The sequence below is a fragment of the Sinocyclocheilus anshuiensis genome, unplaced genomic scaffold, assembly GCF_001515605.1.
Source record: "Sinocyclocheilus anshuiensis isolate Anshui unplaced genomic scaffold, SAMN03320099.WGS_v1.1 scaffold119, whole genome shotgun sequence".
Taxonomy (NCBI): domain Eukaryota; kingdom Metazoa; phylum Chordata; class Actinopteri; order Cypriniformes; family Cyprinidae; genus Sinocyclocheilus; species Sinocyclocheilus anshuiensis.
The window spans coordinates 202,207-226,926 of NW_015549581.1; the positions used below are offsets into that span (position 1 = coordinate 202,207).

Here is a 24,720-nt window from a genome sequence, read left to right on the forward strand (position 1 = left end):
GTATATATATATATATATATATATATATAAACACACACACACACACACACACACACACACACATATATGTGTTTTTTATATAATTATATGTTATATTCATATCATTATTTATATTTTTAAACAGCCATTATGATTTTTGAACTATATTAAATTTAATTATTAAATTATTTTTAATTTTATTTTATTATTTTTTACATTTTCACTATAATAGCCTTTAGTTTACATCATACTGTAGTCTGCCAAGAACATGTTTAGCTACTTTCTATTGCTAGTCAGTTGCAGGTCAGATTAGGAAGCTGGGACATTGCCATTTTCAAGAGCATTTTATTGGACAGAAAGTCCTAGTATACCCCTGCGCACGCAGGATGAGTCATCTGTATTTTTGGTCCATTTTCCAGGAAGAGAGATTATTTTAAATGCATATATTCACTACAAGCTCAAATGTTTAAGAATACACTCGCATATATATATGGCCTCAAAGCTAACAGACATGGACTAAAAGCCACAAAACTTTGATTTTCATTTCATGGGTGTCTATTTCTGGGTATCATCATTTCTTTTTAGCATCTCGGATATAGCAAGCCAACAAGATCAGGGACACATCATACCAATAACAAACAGCAAATCAAACAGAAAGAGCTATTATCTAACTCATCACATTTCATATATTTCCCTTACGTTGTACAACAGGTTCCTAATATAAGATATGTAACTTTCGTATCAAATATATTTCTGTAGAGGAAGGCATTTTTATTATGGTATTAATGTTTACATTTCATATTGTATGAATATGAAATGTCATATTTTTCTTGCTGTGCTTTTTTTTTCTTCTTTTCATCTGTAGTGTGCTCTTGGGTTGATTAGATTTGTTTCCAGACTCCAGGGATTTCAAATGCCGCTACATAAGTCACATTTTATATATGTATGCCGTTTTATCTAAAGTTCATCACAAGTTTACTTACATTAAGAAACTCAATCTCATTTTTTCTGCATTTACATGTATGTATTTTCATACTTTGCTTCATACAACAGCGCTTCTCAATTATTTTGCTTCAGAATCTAGATTTAACACCCGAACCTGTCAATCTGAACACTGTCTTGAATGGGAGTGAGTTGTAGTAAATTCAGCATTTCTAAAAGCTTGCCAATAATGAACAATAATTGGTTTTACAGTAACAAGATTGGTTTGAAAAATAAATTGGGATTTGTCAAGATGATCTCAAGGGTAAAAAAATGACCTACAGCTTCCACGTTTTGGTCAAAAAGCTTTCTCAAAAGTGTTTTAGAGGACAGCATTTCTCCACAATCCACCACAAACTCACACATTAAGGTATGAAACACCCACTTTTCATGATCCAGATGGATTACATTGTGCTGGATTACATTGTGTCCCCGATGGATTATGTAACATCTCAGAAATACACCACTTTATGGAAATAAATGGCTTGCGTTTCATGTTGACTCAGCTTAAGAAAAAAAAAAAATTTTGCATTGGCAGTCCCAGCTGGTCTCCATCTACTAAAACCCAAGCCAACATCACTCAAGATGTCAGACCTGAGCTCTTCGTCAAGATGACATACATTGCTGTTGTAACAGACATAATTGTGACATCCATAGCCAATGCAGAACGAGGCTGAACCGCGGTGGTGAACTTTGAGTTATGCTTTTAATAAGAGATCTGCTGTTGGATGCTGTGAATTATTCGCGAGGAATAATGAGTTTTCGTGCTCATTTGTTTGACTTTTGAGGGAGCGTTATAAAGCTGTACTACAGCGGCAATTATGGATGCATTGCAACTGTTTATCTGAATATCAGTCATTCATTTGAAGCGGGAAAACTGACTTGTACAATCAGCATTTGAATAAAGCCCTTGCAGAATAGCTTTAATGCGTGTCGCTGAGAACACTGTGTTTTCTATGCCGCACCGTTGTTCTGTCAAGGTTTCCGTCATACCGTGCATTCTGTGAGTTTGGCGAGTGCCATTGAAGCGTTCTGGCCTTAATTCAAGGCTGTCTGAAGAAGAGAGATGTCGACTGCTTTTTTTTTAAACTAGACACGTGTCAGTCAGGGGGGTGATTACTGTCAGAATAGGCCTGTTAGACAAGCGAAAGAAGGAAGAGAATGAAAAGTGTTTGCTCAAAGTTTTCTTTCAATGCCAGTATTGGATGCTTGTATATGACTATATGTGTTAAAGGTGCATTTTTTGTTTTTTATAGCATGCACCAATAGAAATGAATAGTGCTTTTGAAAAGTGTGACTTCACTCATTTCAGTAGCCTAATAAAAGCTGTTTTATTTCAGATGGAATGGGCCAGGGAGATACTGTTGCGATTACATGACCAGCCAAATACTATGCACTATATGTTCCCTGTTGTTTGATTTTTGCTCTCAGAATAAATGAATCATGGCTGGATACAATGGCATTGATAACGGAAAACTGCTATTGCAAGATGCTGCATGTTGCTTTTGTTGCCTTTTTTCAGAAGTCAGAAAGAGCTTTATTGCCAAGTATGTTTGCACATACAGTACAAGGAATTTGTTTTGGTGTCACAAGCTTCCAGTACACAGAGACAACAACAACAACACACAGATGATAAAAATAAGATGTGAATAAAATACACATACTGTATGTATATATAAGTGAACAAAAAAAAAAAATAAATAAATAAAAAAATTGTATGTGTATGTGTGCTATAGATAAAATAATTTTTATTTATTTTCAGCCAGAATGCATTTTTTTTAAAGTGACCGCAAAGACATACAGTATATAATGTTACAAAAAAATTTATTTCAAATTAATGATGTTCTTTTGAACTTCTTGAAATTCTTCAAATCATCCTGAAAAAAGTGTATCATGGTTACCACAAAAACAGTAAGCAGCAAAACTGAAAAAAAGTTCAATGTGTATCACAGCATCTCCACAACATGGTGGCGACGGCAACAATACTTCAGCAAGAATCGAAGTTATGCTTGCTTTCTTTGCGTGAACATTTGGGCGGGCGTTATGCAAATCTTCCCACATCATGACGTAGACATGTGGGGGATTTGTTTTGGTGTCACAAGCTTCCAGTACACAGAGACAACAACAACAACACACAGATGATAAAAATAAGATGTGAATAAAATACACATACTGTATGTATATATAAGTGAACAAAAAAAAAAAATAAATAAATAAAAAAATTGTATGTGTATGTGTGCTATAGATAAAATAATTTTTATTTATTTTCAGCCAGAATGCATTTTTTTTAAAGTGACCGCAAAGACATACAGTATATAATGTTACAAAAAAATTTATTTCAAATTAATGATGTTCTTTTGAACTTCTTGAAATTCTTCAAATCATCCTGAAAAAAGTGTATCATGGTTACCACAAAAACAGTAAGCAGCAAAACTGAAAAAAAGTTCAATGTGTATTTCACGTAATACTACAGTATATAGCTAAAATTGTTCTATTTAATTAAAAATAGACAGTTTCATCATGTGACACTGAAGATTGGCGTAATTGCGGCTGAAAATTCAGCTTTGCATAACAGAAATAAATGACATCTTAAAATATATTCAAATAGAAAATTGTATTTTAAATTGTAATAATATTACATATTTCACTTTTTGCTGTATTTTTGATCAAATAAATGCAGCTTGGGTGAGCGTAAGAACATTTTTTCAGCAAATGACATTTTCCTAATAAACAAATAAAAAGAAATACATGATGTGCACATATGGGATGAAATATTCTATTTTTAATTAGATTGAACTATTTTAGCTATATACTATAATACTTAATAAAATATACATGTATATTTTTTGACATTATTTTGCATGTACAAATATGTATGTATATGCAAATACAAATAGAATTTGGCCTAAAAAGGCAACATTATTTTCCTGCCTAATTTTTGGAATGCGGTAATAGCTGTCTGTATGTGATTCCTAAAAAAAATGATAGATCTAGATGTGTAGCTCGCTAGGCTTTGTAAGACATTTTTGTGTTGATGTTCACAGAATTATTATGGAGCCGCTCGGACCATTCTCTCAGACAACCCACTGGGTTTGACGTGTGGGATGGTGTGTCCCACCTCAGACTTGTGTGTCGGGGGGTGTAACTTGTATGCATCCAAGGAAGGTCCCATCAACATCGGGGGACTGCAGCAGTTTGCCACAGAGGTAAGACTTTATTCCTTTTTTTTTTGGACATGCACAATAGAGAGTAACAAGTAGTAATCGGTAACTGGGCCATGTTGCATGTCCGATTCGAACCTGCATCGTCCCATGAGCATCACAGTTCAACAACCAGTGATCGCTGGGCCACTGCTTTGAAAAGATATATTTGAGGTTCGTAGGGAGAAAGATATTACCTTTTCATTCTCTGATATCCATATTAGGTCAAACTGAATTTCTATTATCATTTTTAGCAGCTCACCTGAGTGAGAATCCATGTATGCCACAGGGCAGATGAATTAGACTGCACATGAAGAGAAATTTGCAGCTCTGAATGCTTAAGGTTTCGTATATATCTAAACATTGCTGCATAAGAACTATTCCCTTGTGTTTTAGTGGAGTTAACCTGTTAGAAAAGAGTGTATTCGTGTTTGGTTGGATCCCATATGCTGTCATGAAGAGGTTGTGTTGCGTGCCAGTGTTAATGAAGTCTCTCAGCTCTAGTCGGCAGCAGTATGAACTCATGATGTGTGACACTCTCCGCTGCCACAGCCGAGATTCGTCTCAGCGGCCCGGTCCTCTGACACGACATTGGTGAGCTGATGCCAGGGAATAACTTGCCTCATGTCAATCAAACAAGATGCAGAAACTAAAGGGAGCAGCAGATAGTCAGTGTCTAAAACACAAGATGATGGTCTGCATTTCATGATCAGAGGAAGTGACTAAAAAGGAGCAAGTGCTGGCAAACTGGTTTGCAGTAAACGGATCTGTGAGGAAATTTACAGGAAATCAAGCAGGGCAGGGTTTACGTAATCACTGTTATTGTAAACTTAAATACATAGAATTTGATTGGTCACCCTGTTTTTTGTTTCAACATGATGGAAACTTCAGGTGTGTTATTCATTAATTCATTTATGTATTTATGTTTTGCTTTGCAGGCGGTACGCAGCAGTGTGGTAGCTGGTAATTAAATAGAAATTAAAGTGCGTGGGTTTGATTGCTCGACCTGACCCACAATTGTGTGAACGGCTAAGTGGGAGTTTCCTGTAGCTGGTGAAGGTTGATGGTCAATGCAGTGTTCCAGCCTTACTAAAATAAACAGGACATGAAACACCTGTTCACATAGATGCTGTGCATATCACTGCAAATGCATATGCACCTTTTGTTCATATAGCTTTATAATATGGATGCTCAATATAATCAGTTATCTATGGGAGCATGTTTCTGCCATGGGATAAAAAAAAAAAAAGGAATTGCACCTGTATATCTCACAATTTCTGAGAATTCTGACTTTTTTTTCTCGGAATATAAGATAAAAACTCAGAATTACTCAATTATGAGAAAAAAGTATATTAACTCGCAATTATGAGTTTATAACTGTGAGATTGTGAGATATAAACTTGCAACTGCAAGAAAAAAGTTGTTGTAATTATCTTTTTTTTTTTTTTAATCCTGTGGTGGAAACAAGCTTCCATAGTTATTGGACTATATTAGAGCTATTACATTTTTTTGTATCAGTCCATTTTGAATATGCTGTATTATACTGCATATAAGCCAGTATTAAATATTTAATTGAGCATTTTTTTGTGATCATTTGCCCTATTTTTATATCTACCTTTTCTTAATGTACTGCTTACTGAAGTTAATCTAAAAACACTAATAATGTCAAAATGAACATTTAGTTTTTTTGGACTGTACATTATTCTCTTGTAGCAATTAAAATGATCAATTTTTTTATTTTTTTATTTCTAACTTAAATAGTATAAAATAGTATAGCATTTTAATTGTCCATTTAATGGTTATTGACCATAACATGATAATTATCTGCTTACTTATTGTAATATTTTTATGAATATATAATATAGATCAGGAATTTGAATCATTGAACAGTTTTTTTTTTTAAATCCCAGTAGTGTAAACATGTTCAAATTAATGCAAACCCATCTATTGTGAATATTAGTTGAAGGTTCATTATTTAGATACAAAAGCAGCATAAATGTTCCTGCTCTTACCTTTGTGCCTCTTTAAAGCTTCAGGGTTTCTTTTGAATGTATATAAGCAAGCACACTCTACAAATGCAATTTAAAAACATGCCTGCTGACATGAATAAGTTTAGCTGGCTGCGTTTCAGTATTGCCGGAGGCTTTGTTTTTCTTTACCTTAAGCAATTTGTTTGCAATTCTAACAGGTTTTCAGGCGAGCATGTTTCTTAACTGACTGCTAGGAGGGGGAAACGGCGAGCACGACAGTTCATTTCCACCCACCTTTGTAACCCGACCCCACCTGTTCCACACAATCACCACAGGCTAAAAAAGGAAGCGCTTTGGCATGTTAAGTTTCATTACTTCATGAAGGATAAGAAGAGCAATTACAAAAGCAGCCTCTCTCTCGTGCCGCCCACCTCTGCTGTGACTTATTAGACATCTCTGTCTAGGTGGCAGCTCCTCTCTCCTTAAATGTGAGAGGTCAGTCTGGTTATCAAGCCGATAATTAGATAACCCGAGAAAAAGGGCCTATCACGGCCCACCGTCATTCAGTGGCTGCTCCTGTAGTCGGCCTGCAATCACAGATAACTTGGTGTCTCTTTTCAATTACAGGGGAAATGCAGCGTTGGTGTCCAGAGGTGGCCGAGCACATTAGCATCTTTAGAGGAATTTGACTAACTCCCACTCACATGCCAAAGCTGCCAGTTGGAGTGTCTATTTGCCATCAGGTTTGATTAAGAAGTGATTTATATGTAATTTATACAACAATTATACAATTTATACCACTTAATTCTGGGGATACGCAGTATTAGTACCAGATTTGTCTTCAGTGGTATTAGAAATGTATAAATAACTTAAAGTTAATAACTTATAAATACCTTAAATTTAAAATAACTCAAAGTTAATCAGGAACATTCTAATCATTTAATAACACTGTTAAATGTAGTCTTTAGCAAATCCCAAAATAACTGGTCAAAATTTGGAATAATTACATAATTAAAAAAAATAAAATTAAAAGAAGTCTATTATGCTCACCAAGGCAGCATTTATTTAATCAAAAGAAGATTACTTGAGTAAAAAATATTTAATAAAACATTATTACAATATGATATTTACAATGACAATGTACAATTTAGAAGAATATATTTTAAAATGTCATTTTAAAATATATGTAATGTAATTATCACTTATTATTATTATTATTATTATTATTATTATTATTATCTACTTACAGGTTTTGGTAGGAATTGTAATATTGGTGCATCCCTAGTTATATATTTTTATTATTATATATTATATTTATTCCTATATTTCCATTGTTTAGTTTTATTTTGTTTTTTTTTACCATTGAATCTAGTTTCAAAACAAAGTGTGTGTCACAGAATTATGTTTGGATGTAAAGTTTGCTTTAAGATGATTCGTTTCCCGTTATTTCTTCTGATCTGATTAGCATTATGCCATGTAATACAGCCAACGTCTTGTTCAGAAGAGGTTGTTTGCATGTCTGTGGGACTAAAGTATCCCCAGGTACCTTTTACCTCCATGATTTTTGGCCCGCTGCCACATGGCTTTTCAGGTGTAGTCCATCGTTCACATGTAGCCATACTGATCTGTCAAGAGATGAGATTGTGCTTTGAACTGCTGCATTGTTTGTTTCATTGAAACTGCAATAATAGAAGAGTCTATAAACTGCTCTCAGGGATTATTAAAAATGCATTGTCATGTAGCAATTTGGTCTTCACAGTCCATGAAACTCATGAATAACTATATTAATATCACCTATATTGTTGCCTGTTCAGGCATAATATTGTATTAACAATGCAGGCTTTTACATATGGATCTGGCTAATCTTATTAGAAAGACAAAGCATCAGCCCTCCTATTTTACTACTTGTAATGGATATACCGCCACAGGCTCCTCATTAATGCCTGTTTGGATAACTTGCTGTGTTTTTTATGTATCTGCTAACTATCTTTATGTTGATGTCTTCATCTGCGTTAAGAACTCTGGCGCAATGAATGAGTTTCAGTAATTCCTTTTTCTTTGTCTTCTCATTTGGGTCCTGTTCTTAGGAGATGAATGAGTTCTTTGTGTCGCTTTTGTCTTAGCGCCTCTGAGTGGGCTTTTGCTTTGGCTTTTAATAGTGAAGTGATGAATCAAATTTCTGTATGGTTTATGTATTCATGTGTGTCATGTTTTTTTTCTCATCAGGCAAATTAAGAGCATGTTAGACTCTGCATCCAGGCAGGCTCTCAAGGCTTGTTGTGTTTCAAAGACAGTTTCTCAATAGAGACAGTATCGCTTTTGGCCTTTGAATGTGAGAGTGGTGTCTGTACCAGCAAAGCTGGTCACCAGCATGATGCTTGGGGTCCTGATGGTCTAGTATTCCCACCAGACTTTACAACTAGATTAAACAGCAAAACTTGTTCATTGAGCTTCACCATAAAGACCATCTTTGACCAGCTTCATCGAATAATGGCTAGAATGACAGAATGATGGACGGATGGATGGATAGATAGATGGATAGGTGGGCAGATAGGTGGGTAGATAGATTGATAGGTAGGTGGATGGGTAGATAGGTGGATCAATGGATAAATAATAGACAGATGGATGGATAGGTAGGTGGATAGGTAGATAGATTGATAGGTAGGTGGATGGATGGATGGATAGATAGGTGGATAGGTTAATGGATGGATGGATGGACAGGTGGATAGGTTGATGGATAGGTAGGTGGATAGATAGGTTGATGGATTGGCGGATGGATGGATTGATAGATATATTGAAAGTAGTGGATAGGTTAATGGATGGATAGTAGGGCTGTGCAATACATCGAAATGATCGAAATACCGCAAATGTTCATATCGCAATATGCATATCGCTATGGCTTGCGATATTTGAGGCCATGAATAAAAGACAAAGAGAAAATCACTTTATTTCAAATCAGCTTATTTTAGTAGCTTAAATAAGAATCAGTGCATATTGAATTCATAGAGTAAATACTAAGCAGTGTTGTATTTTTCCTTTTTATTATTCAGTTCCTAAACTCATGTTAAAATGATTACACTAATGTTAAAATGACATTTTTATGTAATGCTAGAGTAAAACACTACCGTTCACTTTCAGAAGTTGTTGTAGGGGTGCTTTCTTCTCACAAAAAGTGAAACATGTATGCTAGTTATATTAGAATCAGAATCAGAATGAGCTTTATTCACCACTTAAGTGTGCGCAAACATAAGGAATTTGTTGTGGTTTTACAGGAGCTCTTGATACATGCATACATACATACATACAAATAACCATATATATATATATGAAACAAGATAGTTATAGAAGTTCACAGAACTGACTCAGCAACAGCTGAGTAAAACTGTTTCATCTGAGCATGTGGCACTTTATGCATTATCATATCGCATATCGAATATCGCATTATTTAATGAGTTATCGCATATCGCATTTTTCTTCAATATCGCACAGCCCTAATGGATAGGTAGGTGGATCGATAGGTAGATAGGCTAATGATGGATGGATGGATGGATGCATTGATGGATAGATAGATCTGGGTTCACAAGAAAGTCCAACTTCATCAGTTAGACTTTATGGTTTCCACCAACTATATTGCACCAAACCTGAACTAACCAGCGTTAACCAGCCAGAAATTCATGCTAGCTAGTTTGAACTGGTCCTTACATCAAATCTGTCATCTTGAATCTTGCAAGTTTTCTGAGGTTGTGACAGTCAATCAGAACCATAAAATTGTCTCCAATTTCCCAATGAAGGTACAATTATGAACATGCATTGCCTTTCTTCTGGTGTTTTTGCAGGTGTTCAAACAAATGGGAGTTCCTCAGATACAGAACCCCGATCTCCCGCCTCCACATCAGATTCCTGAGAGCTATCACACTAAAATAGCTCTGATCGGCTGCGGCCCCGCCAGCATCAGCTGCGCCTCTTTCCTGGCCCGCTTGGGGTACGACGACATCACAGTTTTCGAGAAGCAGAGGTTCATTGGAGGACTGAGGTCTGTAATTAATCTGACCCATGGTTCATACTCAGAATTCTCATCCTGTATCTAAGATGGTCCACTAAAGGGCATTGTTGATCTGGCCAGCCACAATCAATATGGGGCACATTGTAGAAGGTCAGAATAATTAATGAATGGTCTCTGTAATTGGGAATATTCATCTTTCAAATGCCGAGTTGGGATGAGGTTATCAATTACGTGCTGTTGTATCTCCACTGCTGTTTAGTTTAACCAGCATGTCGATTGCATATGGGGGGTCTTGAATATCCAATGCAACTCAAATCTCTCCGTTAGTAGAAACAAGACTCTGGGGTTGTGTTGGCATTTAGACTGGCGCAGTTGAAGACTAAAGGACCTATAGCATAAGAAAGAATTCCAGGGATAGAACAATCCTTATCATAATACGGAATTTTTCCGTTTCCATTTCCTAACTCTCTGAGGGACTCTTTATCTCCCTTCCTTTTCTTCTCATTTCATTTTTCCTCTCTTGATTTCCAGCTCTTCCGAGATCCCGCAATTCCGCTTGCCGTATGAAGTGGTTCAGTTCGAGGTGGATTTGATGAAAGACCTGGGAGTGAAGGTAATGAAAGCCATCACACCTCCCTATCCTACACCTCCTCCGTGCCACCATGCACTCCCACCTGCCCCTTTTGAAGCCGGGAAGGGCGAGAGGTCTCAGGGAGGATCAGCAGTCCAAATGTCAGCCGCATTAATAAAGAACAATTAAAAGTTGCATTAGGGGTGGCAGACAGCGGCAGCCGAGCACCTCGGGGCTGCACGCACTTGTCTGTTTGTTTCCTGAATGTTTCAGCTACGGGAAAGGGCAATCAATAGTCGTCATCCGGCACACCTGCTCAGGATTCATTTTACACAGGAAATGCTTTTTGCCGCAGTTCGTGAAGAGCTGAGGATGATTGGGAGGGGGGTGAGATGACAGATTTGCATGTTCCCTCAGTACCTATAAACAGACTCGGGAGAGCGGGAGTGGATGTAAGGCTCTGGAGGAGGACAGACACTTTTCCAACGTCTTTTCTTGCTGACACAAGAAGTATTCAGATATGCCCTCCTGTGAAACAGACACGGTTTTACAGGCCTTCAACTGAGCTTCTTTGTTTTTTTTCTTTTCATCCTTCTTAACTTGTCCTTTCCTTTCTCCCATCTTTTCCTTTCTTCCTTCCTTTCGTCTTTTCTTTGCGACTGGCTTCTCTTTACTTTTTTTGGATTTTTTCTTTTCTTTTCATCCTTCTTTGCTTCCTTCTTAACTTGTCCTTTCCTTTCTCCCATCTTTTCCTTTCTTCCTTCCTTTCGTCTTTTCTTTGCGACTGGCTTCTCTTTACTTTTTTTGGATTTTTTCTTGTATACACAAGAAAGATTTGAAGATGCCAACATAAAAGCTCAAACAGGCATGATTCTTTCCTTACTTCCTTCCTTTTTTCCTTCCTTCCGTCTATCCATCAGTCTGTCCATCCTTCCTTCTTTCCTTTCGTTCTTCCTTTCTAACTTCCCGCCATCTATCCTTCCTTCTTTTCCGTTCTTCCTTCCTTCCTTCCTTCCATCTTTCCTTTTATTTTTCTTATTCTTTTCCTTTATTTTACTGACCTTCCCTTTCATTTCTTTTACTTTCTTTTCTTAATTTTTGCTGTTTTTTTTTTCTAAAAAGGATTCAGAGATGCCTTCCTATGATCTCAAACAAAACATCCTTCCTTCCTTCCTTCCTTGCTCCCTTTCTTTCTTTCTTTCTTTCTTTCTTTCTTTCTTTCTTTCTTTTTTCTTCCTTCCTTACTTCCACTCTGCTTTTCTTTTCTTTTTTGTCTTTTGTCCTTTATTTTACTTCCTTTACCTTTGTCTTCTTTTAGGCCTTTCCTGTTTATCCACTGACATAAGAAGGATTCAGAGATGCCTTCCTGAGACCTCAAACAAGACTTGCTTCCTTCTTTCCTCTGCTCTTTTCTTTTCTTTTTTCTCTTCTTTTCTCTCCACTCCCTTATTTTACTTCCTTTCCTTTACTTTCCTTGCCTTCTTTTAGATAGGCTTTTCCTGTTTTTCCACTGACATAAGAAGGATTCAGAGACGCCCTCCTGAGACCTCTAACAGACATGATTTTACAGACCTTCAAATAAGCTTCTTTCTTTCATTCTTTCTTTCTTGTTTGTTTTGTTGCTTCTTTCTTTCTTGTTTTGTTTTTTTTCCAGCAGTCAGAGACTTTTCCAACCGCCTTTTCCACTGCCACATGATGAATTCAGAGATGCCCTCCTGCAATCTCAAACAGACCCCGTTTTACATGCCTTCAGATGAGCTTCTGGTCTTTCATGGAGCATTTCTGTGGTCTTGCTTCTATTGATAGGGCTTGTTTGAACTCTATTTCAGATTGTCTGTGACCGAGGACTCGGCCAAGATGGAATGACGCTTCTCTCGCTGAAGGAGGAGGGATACAAAGCTGTGTTCATTGGAATTGGTCAGTTTATATGCATTTTCACACATTGTCTTGTTGTCTATTATGTGGACAGACAAGCATGTACTAAGAAAAGATGGAGAAAGCCTATTTTCCTCCAAATCACTGGCAGCTCCCTGGCTCCCTGTCTGTGTTAATGGCTGTGGATGATCCACTTGACAATTTCTCCCCCTCTACCAGTAACCCCATTCACATCTCATTTTCCGCCCGACTCCTTGAGCTGCTGCTGTTTTTTGCTGTGCTAACCTAACAGTGCATGGTCGGGCTGCCCACTGCTTCTCAATGGAGGACACCCTGGTTTCTCATCAGATCCCTCTGCCCTGTTCTCTTCCAGCTGAGTTATTCACTGCCACTACATGTTGACCCTCAATGCTCCTGAGCATCTTCTTGTATCATCTGACTCCCTGGGCTCAATCCTGCTCGAACAATAGGAACCACTCTTCTCTTTTTTTCTTTCTTTCCATTGTTTAATTTGTTACTGCTCTTTCTTTTCTTTTTTTCTTTCGTTTATTTGTTCTTTACCTTGATTTTCATTAATTAATTAATTCATTCATTCATTCATAATTTCCTTTCCTTTTCTTTCATTTCCTTTCATTTCCTCTTTGATTTCCTCCTTTTATTTTTTTCTTCATCCTTATTTTCCTTCCTTCCTTCCTACATTTTTCTTTCATCTGTTTTGTCCATCCTAATGTTTCTTTCTTCCTTCCTTACATTCCTTAAGACTTTTTCCTTATTTTTCCTCATTTGTTTGTTCTTTCTTTGCTTACCTTTTGTTTGTATCTTCCTTTCTTATTACTCTCTATTTTCCTTTCTCTCTCATTGTGTTTGCTGACTGTTATCAGTATCAGCGGATTATATAAGATGTGACCTTTTGCTATTAGAATCAAATAATGATTATCATATTGGCGCTGGCAGTGAGGAGCTTTGATTTTTATTTTCAAACTGTGTGGCTGTGTGCAGTCTCATCACTATTATTTTTTCCTTCCTTTTTTTCCCCAAAGCCAAGGAACAAATAAATGTATTCTTGAAGATGATATCTTCTGGATATGTACGTTCTACAATCCCTTGTTGCTTAGTAAAATTAATCAAAGAGGCTCTTCTTTACATTGTAAAGCATTTCTAATTATAACTCCTAACCTAAGAAACTTATATCTGCTGAACTAAAATAATCTTATTACTAGAATAATTTAACTTTATACAGAAAGATATTAAACTGTGATTACGTGGCCCCTGCATTGATCTTAGGAATTTAAACATTGCCTAACGCTGTCCATGTGACTGTCTTATTGTACCGACACAATGAGAAAAAGAATTAGTATAATTCATTGTTTCGAAACGCTGAGTCTCTTAATACTGGCATCCTAATTATGAGTCTTTTACGTAGAGCATTTTTGGATTTCTCTACAAAGGGATGTAAAGAAATTTCGACTGTGGGAGAAAATTAAAGCGCTGAGTGTTTGCAATTCATTTCTGTAATTTCACACGAGTCCTTTACGGTCTTTTTAAATGTCATCCACTCACATGATTGACATGCTAATTTCTCCGTGGCAGTATGCAAAAATATGCAAAGTGGAAGCCAGGGTGAGGAAGTCAGATAAGAGCATTGTTTCTAGGCTATAGGCTCAGGAGTCAGTGGCTTGGGTTCAATGGCTTTAAAGAGTGAATTAACACCTTAACTGCCATGAAGTGATGGGGTCTGCGATCTCCCTGTCTGATTTTCTGATGTCCCTTTTGATTTCATTCTCACTTTTATGATAACAAGAATGAAACACTGTACAGTAAATAACATGGTCCATTAATGATATAATGTGCCCATAATGCCCTAAAAGCAGTGGAATATTAGTAACAACCACAAAATATTACTCAAAGTTGGTATATATATTATTAAAAGGTGTAGCGATCAATAAATGCAAGGACTTGATTAAAAGATGTACGCTCAGCACTGGAGAATACTTGGAAGTTTTTAAAAGCTCCGCAATCAATAGTTGCTACGAGTTGGCGGCAGAGATCGTTGGATGCTAGTCAATATGAGGTTATATTATTACACTGTAAAAATGACCCATCATTTGTGTATGCTTCTAAAATACCACCCAAGATGTCAAGAATCTGGCTCTTTTTAAATCCATTACGCATTCTGACATTGAATATGTGCTGCTACAAAAATGGAAACAGATTGGAATTGTTCTTGCGGAATGTTCCATTGTCACTGGCAGCAATGTTAATTAACACCTATATAGAGGGAATTTATAATCTGTGAGGTTATGTAACATCTTTATGTACTGAACTGTAGTATGGCGAGCCTCGATGTTACTATAGCGTACTATTTGTGCTATGGATACATATTACCTTAAATTTTTGGGTGGTGGACGATTAAACAGATGAATTAATCCCACAGAAGAAGTCTTTCATGAAGAAGGTATACCTGAGCCATATCTATAGACCACAATACCCGAACATTGCAGCAGCAAGCATTTTTTCTTCATAAAATGTGAAAATCTAGTTTAACTCTTCACCCTTGTTTTTTCTTCACCGTTATGCAATTCATAAGGGTCAGAGAGGTCAGGGAACTGCCAAGAAAGGGCCTCCTGCCACTGTCCAAAAGATGCCCATAGATAAGCCCTGATTAACGAGAGGGGTTCTGCTCTCTGGGTGATGTATTATTTTTGATTTTGCAAGGTGAAAAGGGTCTTAGCTGTGAGCGTACCATACGGAAGCTCGTTGCTGAAGAAAATGTGATGCAGCAGGAGACAAATGGAGACGCATTACTTACAAAGAGGGCTGTCACAAACCCTGTTGCTTTTGTTAAAACCCACTTTGTCACGCCATACCACAAAGTTTCCCGTTCTTTCTGAACTTCCTTTTGTATTTTTTGCTGATTATCAGGTGTTGTGGATATGCTTCCTGAACAGTCTTGGGGAAGGTTATTTGTAAAATGTAACACAAAACACATTATTTGTAATAAATTAACACTGAACATAAACTGTATTATAAAGTCCTGGTAATGTTTATTAAGAAATATACAAATATTGGTTTGTATCAACTATGCCACTGGTTATTTTTATGTTTTCATCATTTTTGGCTCACTAAACTCCAGTTTTAATTAGGCTACACATGAGTACTCAAACGCATAGATTAAGGACAGCATTTTCAAACCCCTCAAACACATAAAAGCAGCTTTTTATAATTATTGACTGACATTCGTACTAACGAGACTCAAGTACCTGCTCAGGCACATGTCTGCAGTTTTGGAAGTCTATGTGCAATTTTAAAAGTCTGTGATTTTTATGTTATTCATTAGGCATGACACCTTGACAGATTTAGTTGGTGGAAATGCCAGAATATCATCAGGATATCATTAAAGCCATTTAGCTGCTTTCAACATTATGTGTTCGACATCCCCTAATGAGAATCACTGGTGATTTGCACCAAGTCTAATGTGCGATACTACACCTTCAGCATGGGGATATTTGATGTGAAGTATGTGTATATACAGTATATGTATAGGGCTGTCAACATTAATGTGCTAACGCATGCAATTAATTCAAAAATCCTTAAAGCGTTAAAATAATTTAACACAATTAACGCAAAAGTCGATCATATCATCTTACATTGCTAAACTATGGGAACGTTTTCAGTCCAGTGGTCCAGTAAGCGAATGCATTCAAACAATCAGTCCAAAACAGCGCTGCTAAACTATGGGAACGTTTTCAGTCCAATGGTCCAGTAAGCGAATGCATTCAAACAATCAGTCCAAAACAGCGCTAATGTAAAGAAAACCAGGCCAATTACATCAGAGATGGTGGAGAGAATAGACTTCCGTTGTGTTTTTTTAGTTAATTATTCATTCCATTTTGTTTGTTTCACTATAAAACAAGCTCTGTAATATACTGCAATTGTTTATGAAAAGCGCGAGAGCTCACTTGCACATCACTCTGTGTGAAATACAAACTGAACGAAACGTCAAAACATCCCACCACTGTATGATACACAAACTATGTTTTCTAGGCTGGATAAAGCAAACCAGCTTCTCGCTAGGAAAGTTTTGATGGATGAGAATTGCGGTAATGTTGGCTACAGGAGTTGTACAGTAAGCATGCATGATAGATTTAATTATTTTTTATTTTATTTTATATAAAATAATTTCTGTGTGTGTGTGATTTGGTGTGCATAAATGTATATGAACTTATGTCACTTGGTTCTTTGGTGTCCTTTTGGAGTCTCCAAGTGTCCTTTTTTGAGAAGACATAAGTTTGCAGCAAATGCAGTTTTGTAAGAAAAGGGTGTGAGTAATCTGATTAAACATTTTAATTTATTGACAGCACTAGTTTATACGCACACAATCATATATAATATTGCAATTAATTATTTAAATATACAGTAAAAGAAAGAACTATTGAAGACTTTAAAATTCTAAGTTTTGTTCTAAAATTCAAACATTTTATTAAAGACTCTAAAATTTGACTGGATTGGCTGCATTTGAATATTTGAATATACATATATATAATTTATATTTGCATGTCGTGTATGTACTGGAAATGCACTGGCAGTTTGGAATCATATATTTTTTTTGCTTCTGTTTTTTAGAAGAAGTCGCTTATACTCACCAAGGCTGCATTTATTTGAAATATTTTGACCATGTAAGATAGATGGATGGATGGTTTATGGGTAGTTAGATAAAATACTGTATGATATAACGATTTATTTGGTCACATTTTAGTTTGGGAACCAATTCTCACTAACTATTAAAGGGGTCATATGATGCTGCTAAAAAGAACGTTGTAACTTTACAGATCTTCTTTATGCACCTTTATGCAAAGAGCTTGTAACACTCCAAAGAGAAAGTAAAAATTGAAATCGCATCATATGACCCCTTTAACTATGACTTTTCCCTCAATAAACTCCTAATTTGCTGCTTTTTAATAGTTATTAAGGTAGTTGTTAAGTTTAGGTATGGGGTAGAATTAAGGGATCTAAAATATGGTTAAGCAGAATAAGGCATTAAGATATGCAATATAAGTACTAATAAACAGCCGGTATGCTAGTAATTTGCATGTTAATAAGTAACTAGTTAATAGTGAGAATTAGTCCCTAAACTAAAGTGTTACCATTTATTTTAAATATAATTTGTCTATTTTTAATAAAATAAAATATGAATTCAGTATGATATTTTGTTTTTAAATTTGTTTTAAATTTTTTTATTATTATTAGATTTTTTTTAATAATACATTTATTTATTTTATTGAACATAGCTGTTTTTGTCGTATTGCAGTGATTTTGCCACAGTTAAGGGACTGTTTGCACGCCATACTTTTGATTTGTGTTTTAAAAATACTTCATAACTAGGTAAAATCAGAAACACACAGCCTCTTTTCGGTGCTATACAACCACTGGAGGGTACTTAGAAGACCTGCATGCAGCAGGTTGCCGTCACATAAAGTGTTTCATATAAACATCTTGTAAAATTAAATCCGACTGAAATATAGAAGACAGCCGGAAGACTGCTCTGTCAAACAGAATCAGCAATTCGAACACGCCTCAAAGGAAGACGCACTGGTTATTGGTGAGCTATCATTTATTCGCAGGCCACACGCTGGCTTGTTTGGTGAAGGTTAACTTTAAAAACGTGGTAATTGCCGTGTTATTGACGACTTCTGGAGATGTGTCTGATGAGAGGTGGGCGTCTAATTATTGTATGATTTAATGACCGGTTTCATTAATAACGAGTTAAACTTTTTAAATCATGCTGTGTGCTTTCACCTCTCTGCCCTTGCCTTTTTAAGCCAGACAGAGCGGATGAATCCAAGAACGGTGGGTGGAGAGGTTCTGTCGGATACCTGGATGATACACCACAGGATGCTGTTAAAATCTCAGCAACTCTATTTTCTGCTTTTCGTATTTTCACGTGAAATTTTCTAAGGGTGTAAAAAGGATCCATGCGTTTACTAAAGGCTTGTTTGAACTGAGCAAACGAAGGTGTTGATGCATGCTGTAATGCATTTCCTTGCAATCATTTTGACTGTATGCAGCTGATTGGTTCTGACAGCAACACCCCAGTCTTCCATCTCTCAATCACTTAGTGCCTCATTACCACTGTCTTCTGCTTCTCATGTTACAGTTCTCGCAAATGCCCTGATCTCTGCCAAAGAGTTTTATCTTATTAAGACGCCATCGTGCCTTGGACGGGGCTCAGCGTTCGCTGCATTTAAACCACAGCAAAACAACAAAATCACGCTTGCGCGTCCCGATTTAGTTATTACGCACAGAAGATTTTCAGAACACACTTTGTCCAGGCTTCTTTAGAATGGATGATAATTGTGGGTTTTGAGGCATCGGAGGCGTCAGGCTGATGTCTAAACATCGCTCCCACTGAAAACACTAAAATTACATTATGTGTGATTATGTGTAATGATGTTAATGACACTAAACAGTGGCAAACATTCGGAAGGGCGGCTGATACACAATAGACATTAGAGGCAGGAAGAAGTCAACATAGGGAGGAAATGCGTATCTGCGGATGTGAGATTTCACCTCATTACCTCAGATACCTATTATTGTGATTTGCTATACATATGATATATAGAAATGGAAATTATTATTTTCTTATGATGAAAAACATTTGCACTGATGAATTGTGCATAGTAACACTAGGAGCATGTCTTAAAGTAAATAAGGTCCATGTTTATTGTGGAATATTTTATTCATTTTTTAACTGGATTTTTTGCTCATGTCTGTCTGTTTTGTTGCAGGTCTACCTCAAGCTAACAGACACAAGCTCTTTGATGGCCTCTCAACAGAACAGGGTTTTTACACGTCAAAGGACTTTCAAGTTCAAGTTCAAGTTGAGCTTTATTGTCATTCTGCTGCATGTGGGGACATGCAGTGGAACGAAATGTCGTGCCTCACAGGACCACGGTGTTACATAAATACAGGCATACACTGTAGAGTTGAGGTAGCATCATCTGGCCAAACTGTGATGAGTTTTTGAACTGGTTTGGCGAGTTTCAGAAGTGGTCTGTATGCTGGAATTAGCATAACAGAGATGTGATCCGAGTACCCTAGGTGGGGGCGGGGTACAGCCTTGTACGCGTTCTTTCTTCCTCTCGTCACGAAAGCCAGTAAACCAGGTGAACAATCTTGAAAAGTCTGTCACAAAGTCACACCTGATGATTTAAAGTGTTCCTGAAGCACTACATATAAGGGTTGCCTGAGTCCAATTTCTTTTAACTATGTTTACTCTAAGATTCTTTGCTAACAAAAAAGTACCAAAAGTACCAATAGTTTTTGTTGTTGTTGTTGTTATCAAGTTTTTTGGATATGTGTTCTTTGAAATGCCTTCAAGTACCATGCATATAGTAATTATTCAGTACCATTATGGATTATATTGTAATTATAAACTTTCATAACTATGAGCAGTAATCATTGTTCTGGATATTGGCATGATATTTTTACTTATATACTTATTCTTTGGCATACTTTGAAGAAGGAGTGGTGACCGGAAATGGTACATGGTATAGTTTGCCATGCCAGATGTAATTGCTATTTCTGAAGGTGTATCTGAATAATCGAAAAGAACAGAAAGGAAGATGAGAAGTTTTTGTTACTGCTCCCCAGATTATATTGGCATCAGAATCAAATGAAAATGGAAATTTTGGGAAAAGAACTTGATTGAATGAATAAAACCTCAGTAATGAATAAATCTTAATCCAATGTGCCGTTCTGCCTCTTACTGCAACTCGCTACATTAAGGCAGTTGGCCAAGGATTTAATGAAATAGGAACATCTGAATCTTCACAAGCATTTCAGACAAAATGCTGCAGAGCTTTAAAAAAAAAGCTTGTGGTAAAATAGTTTTTACACATGACATTACAGCCAAATACAGCCTAAACTGCAAAAGGTTAAAAATGGCATTGCATTTACTCACAAGAAATATTATGAAAGATTTTGAAAATAATAATGATAATAAAATTAGAAAAATAATATATATAAATATATCTAAAAGTTACAAATTATTATTGTTTAATTTATTAAAATGCTTTTGTAATACGGTATTGTAATTGTATATTATATATGTACACAGTAGCATTTAATAACAAATTTTATATATATTCATACATACATATATATAAGTATTATTCGACTACACAATTATTATTATTATAATTATGTTTGCTATTTTTATGTAAGAAAGTAAATAGTGTCAAGAAATGCTGAAATCATTGCGTTGAATATAGGTGCAGCCACACTTACTGCATCTAAAAATAAAAGCAGTACCACTACAGGTGTGAAGTATGAAATTACTGATACAAGGACATTTCCGGAAAAATATGAAATCATAAAATCAACAAAGACAGAAAGATGAGGTGAATCAGGCTCTCGTGGAAGTAGAATAATTTGATAGTGACGTGCTGTGAGACTCCGAGATGCAATTTTACAGCGCTTTGCAAACAAGCATCTGCTGAGCCGTTGAGTGAGAATTGTTCTATAGGCAGAATTCATGTTTTTTTCTCTTTCTCACTCTTTCTCGTCCTCCTCCTCCTCTTTCTTTGGTTTTCAGGGATGTGTGGCTGTCGCTCAGCGCTGCCGGAGCTCCGTGGTACTGTGATCGTTCTGGGCGCTGGAGACATGGCCTTTGACTGCGCTACTTCTGCCCTGCGCTGCGGCGCCCGCCGTGTGTTTGTGGTCTTCAGGAAGGGATTTACCAACATACAAGCAATTCCTGAGGACGTAAAGACTCAGAAATAGAAGGAAAGTGAGATAGTATCAAAAAGAAGACTAAATATATGCTTGTAGCATAATTTGGTGATACATTTGGTTTGATATTTTGATATCAGTGCCAGAAATCAAACTTTTTAATGCCATGGACCTCCAAATATGATGATCTCCCTTCCTAAAAAAAAATCTTTATTATTCTACTGTATATTTCCATAATAAATAAGTGAACTTTTTTATTTAGTTTTGTTTACTTTTGTTTTTGACCAGTATTTCCTTTTAACTTTCCCAAAGCCGTACAGTTTTTCTTGTTTTGTTTTGGGTTTTGTTTATTTATTTTTTGTTTTGACCAATTTTTCTTTTAACTTTTCCACAGACTGACTGTGTGACCAAAGTTTGAAAATTGTTTGTTTTGTTTCGTGTTATTTGTTTTGTTTTTGATCAGTTTTTAATTGTAACTTTCCCAAAGGCTTTCTGTGTGACCACAGTTTTGAAAAACTGAATCTGCTTTCTTGTTTTGTTTTGTTTTGGGTTTTTGTTTTTTGTTTATTTTTTTTTTTGATCAATTTTTCTTTAAACTTTTCCACAGACTGACTGTGTGACCAAAGTTAGAAAATTGTTTTGTTTTTTTTGTTTTCTTTTGTTTCTTTTCATTTAGTTTTGTTTCTGATCAGTTGTTACTTTTAACTTTTTCACAGACTTTTTGTGACCACAGTTTGAAAACCCCTGATCTTTGCAATAAAATTGATATATTAAATGAAACTTAAATATCCAGATATTTTTGGAACCACTGTTTTATTATTAGAAATGTATTATTTATTTACAAATATTATATATCACATATTAAATATTACAAATTTAAAGAGGTTAATTTCAAAATTACTATTATTTACATGCATGCGAGTCTCTAGGGCCCTAGACATAAAGAAAATAGTCCATTTCAATTGAACAAGTGGGATGAAGCATCACTTTTCAAAGAATGCTTGGAATATAGTTTTTCTTTTAACTTGCATAGAGACCGTTTTTTTTGGTTGTTTTTTAGAAAGTCTTTTGTGGAGTTCTGAGTGGAACCTTTAAATTTAAAGTTTGTTTTTAATTCATTTTTTTCTTCTAGGACTAGAGAAAAAAAGATCACAAGTAAGAGAAGACCAAGAAGGCAGAAAGTCGAGGAGAGTCAGGAAGTGAGAGAAAGAGAGTCAACATCAGGCAGCAGAGTGAAGCTTATTAATATTTGGTGTGAGAGAAGTGTGAAGCAGAGATTTATGAAGAGCTCTGTGAGAGTGTCCTCTCTCTCTAGACCACTGACACCACTCCTAAGCCTTTCCGCTCTCATTTATTGCAGACTTACCTTTGCTTTCAGGGGGAGATTACTGTCAATTGTCCTACTCACACACAGGGCTCTCTGGTGAGCTATATACCCGCTTCCACTCTGGTAATGATGCCAGCCGGCTAAACGTGTCATGATCAGCTCCATTTAGACAAAGCTGTGAAATATGTGCGTCAGATGTACTGAGGGAACTTATTTTTTTCACCATTATGTTTTTGAGACATAGCTAGGACAGTACTGGCCCAGAAAGTTTTTTATTATTAGTATTATTTTTGAAGTGCACAAAAGTACAAAATGCAATGCCAGTATGCAAATGTATACTTTTTGATAATTTAAGAATAAAATAAAAAAAAGCTTTCCGAACAAGTAGTCCCGCCCACAGACTCACGCCATTGGTTGAGCCGGAGCAAAGTGACACAGAGCCACAATGTTTGGACTATTCAAGTCTCACTTATAGTTGTCTCTGTGCATTAAAGTGAAAATAGAAACTATTTTAACGCAGGGAAAATTACACACTTCTCCTTTAAGTCTGATTCACACATTATTCTTCACATCGCCCACCACATTAGGATAAAGTACGGTAAAGTGCAGTAATTATTCACATCTGTTTACACTCTCCAGTGAAGACGCTCGCCTAATACGGCCGCCATCATCTTCAACTCATTAAAGCTGTTTATAAGCTATATTAAGTTTAAGACTCCTGTAGGCGCACATAATCAGAACAGAGCGCTCGATTGTGCATTGACGTGAACTGAGACAATTTATGGAAACGTAGTAATAGGAAAATAGAATTGTCACCGCACGACTACATTCCTCCCACCGGCCTCCTCCGCAAAGCCAGTGGGCTTCTTTTAGTTGATTCAACCGCACTTTTCATCTGTTTTTTCTTTTTTGTAATCGGAGAGAAAATCTTCTGTAAACTTTCTGATGTGCTTCCACCAAGCCGAGTCGCACTTGATGTTTTTTAACGAGGTACAACGCTCCCATAATCACTTGCTTCATTATCTCATGGCTGGATAAAAGACGTGACCTTTGCTGGTTGTTGTTATGTGCACTAACTTCACACTTGTTCAGTTTTAAGAATAGAAACATACTTAGAGGAATAGTTCACCCAAAAATGAAAATACTGTCTTCATTTACTCTCCGTTTTGTTGTTCCAAACCTGTATTCCAAACCTTTCCTTCTTCTGTGCAACACTCCTGTGCAAGAAAAATGCCTTCCTTTTTTTTTTTTAATCCTTACAATGCAAGTCAGTAGTGTACAATATTTTTGTTTTTGACCCTGTTGGCTTGAAAATATCCTCTTCTGTGTTCAGCAGGTGAAAAGAGGTCATGATAGGAAAGACATGATGTTGAGTAACGATGAAATAATTTTATTTTTTGCACATTTAGAGTGTGTCTTTTTTGTGAACTATGCATTCAAGTACACTTTTAAAAAAAATTACCAAATCATCATATTAGAATGATTTCTGAAGGATCATGTGGCACTGAAGACTGGAGTAATAGCTGTTTTTACTGTATTTTTGATTACTTATATTCAAAAACATAAAAAATTCCTACCGATCCCAAACTTTTGAACAGTAATGTACAAGAATATATATAGGAATAAGAATATATAAGATGCAAATGTTTGGCCAATGCACTGTAAGTGTGCATTTCTCAGTACTAAATGTGTGGTTAAGTTACCTTCAAATATCTTTATTTATTATTTAAATAAATACTTTTATTTAAAGCAATGATTTGATTTGATTTGATTTGATTTTGTTTGACCAGCACACTCTAAATGTGCATTTCTGAGTACTAAAGGGGCGGATAAGATGCTTTCAAATGCCTGTACCATTATGTGTGTTGCTATTCGGTTAGCTAGTAATTAACATGTCAACAGCTAAGTTTAACTAATTTGCTTAGTAACGTTCTCTTCAAACTGTTGCTCCAGCATGACAATATTAGTTGACCTGAAAGAGAAATTCACCATAGGCTAGGCTAGGCTAAGTACATTAGCATACTGCATACTGCATGTTTAAAAAATAGTACTGTATATGAACCCATAAGCATTATGCAAAGATA

The 24,720-nt window shown here is 36.1% G+C and overlaps 1 pseudogene; it reads left to right on the top strand.

Moving 5' to 3' along the window:
• Positions 1-24,720, top strand: part of LOC107657739 (dihydropyrimidine dehydrogenase [NADP(+)]-like) — a 197,262-nt pseudogene that overhangs the window by 55,209 nt on the left and 117,333 nt on the right.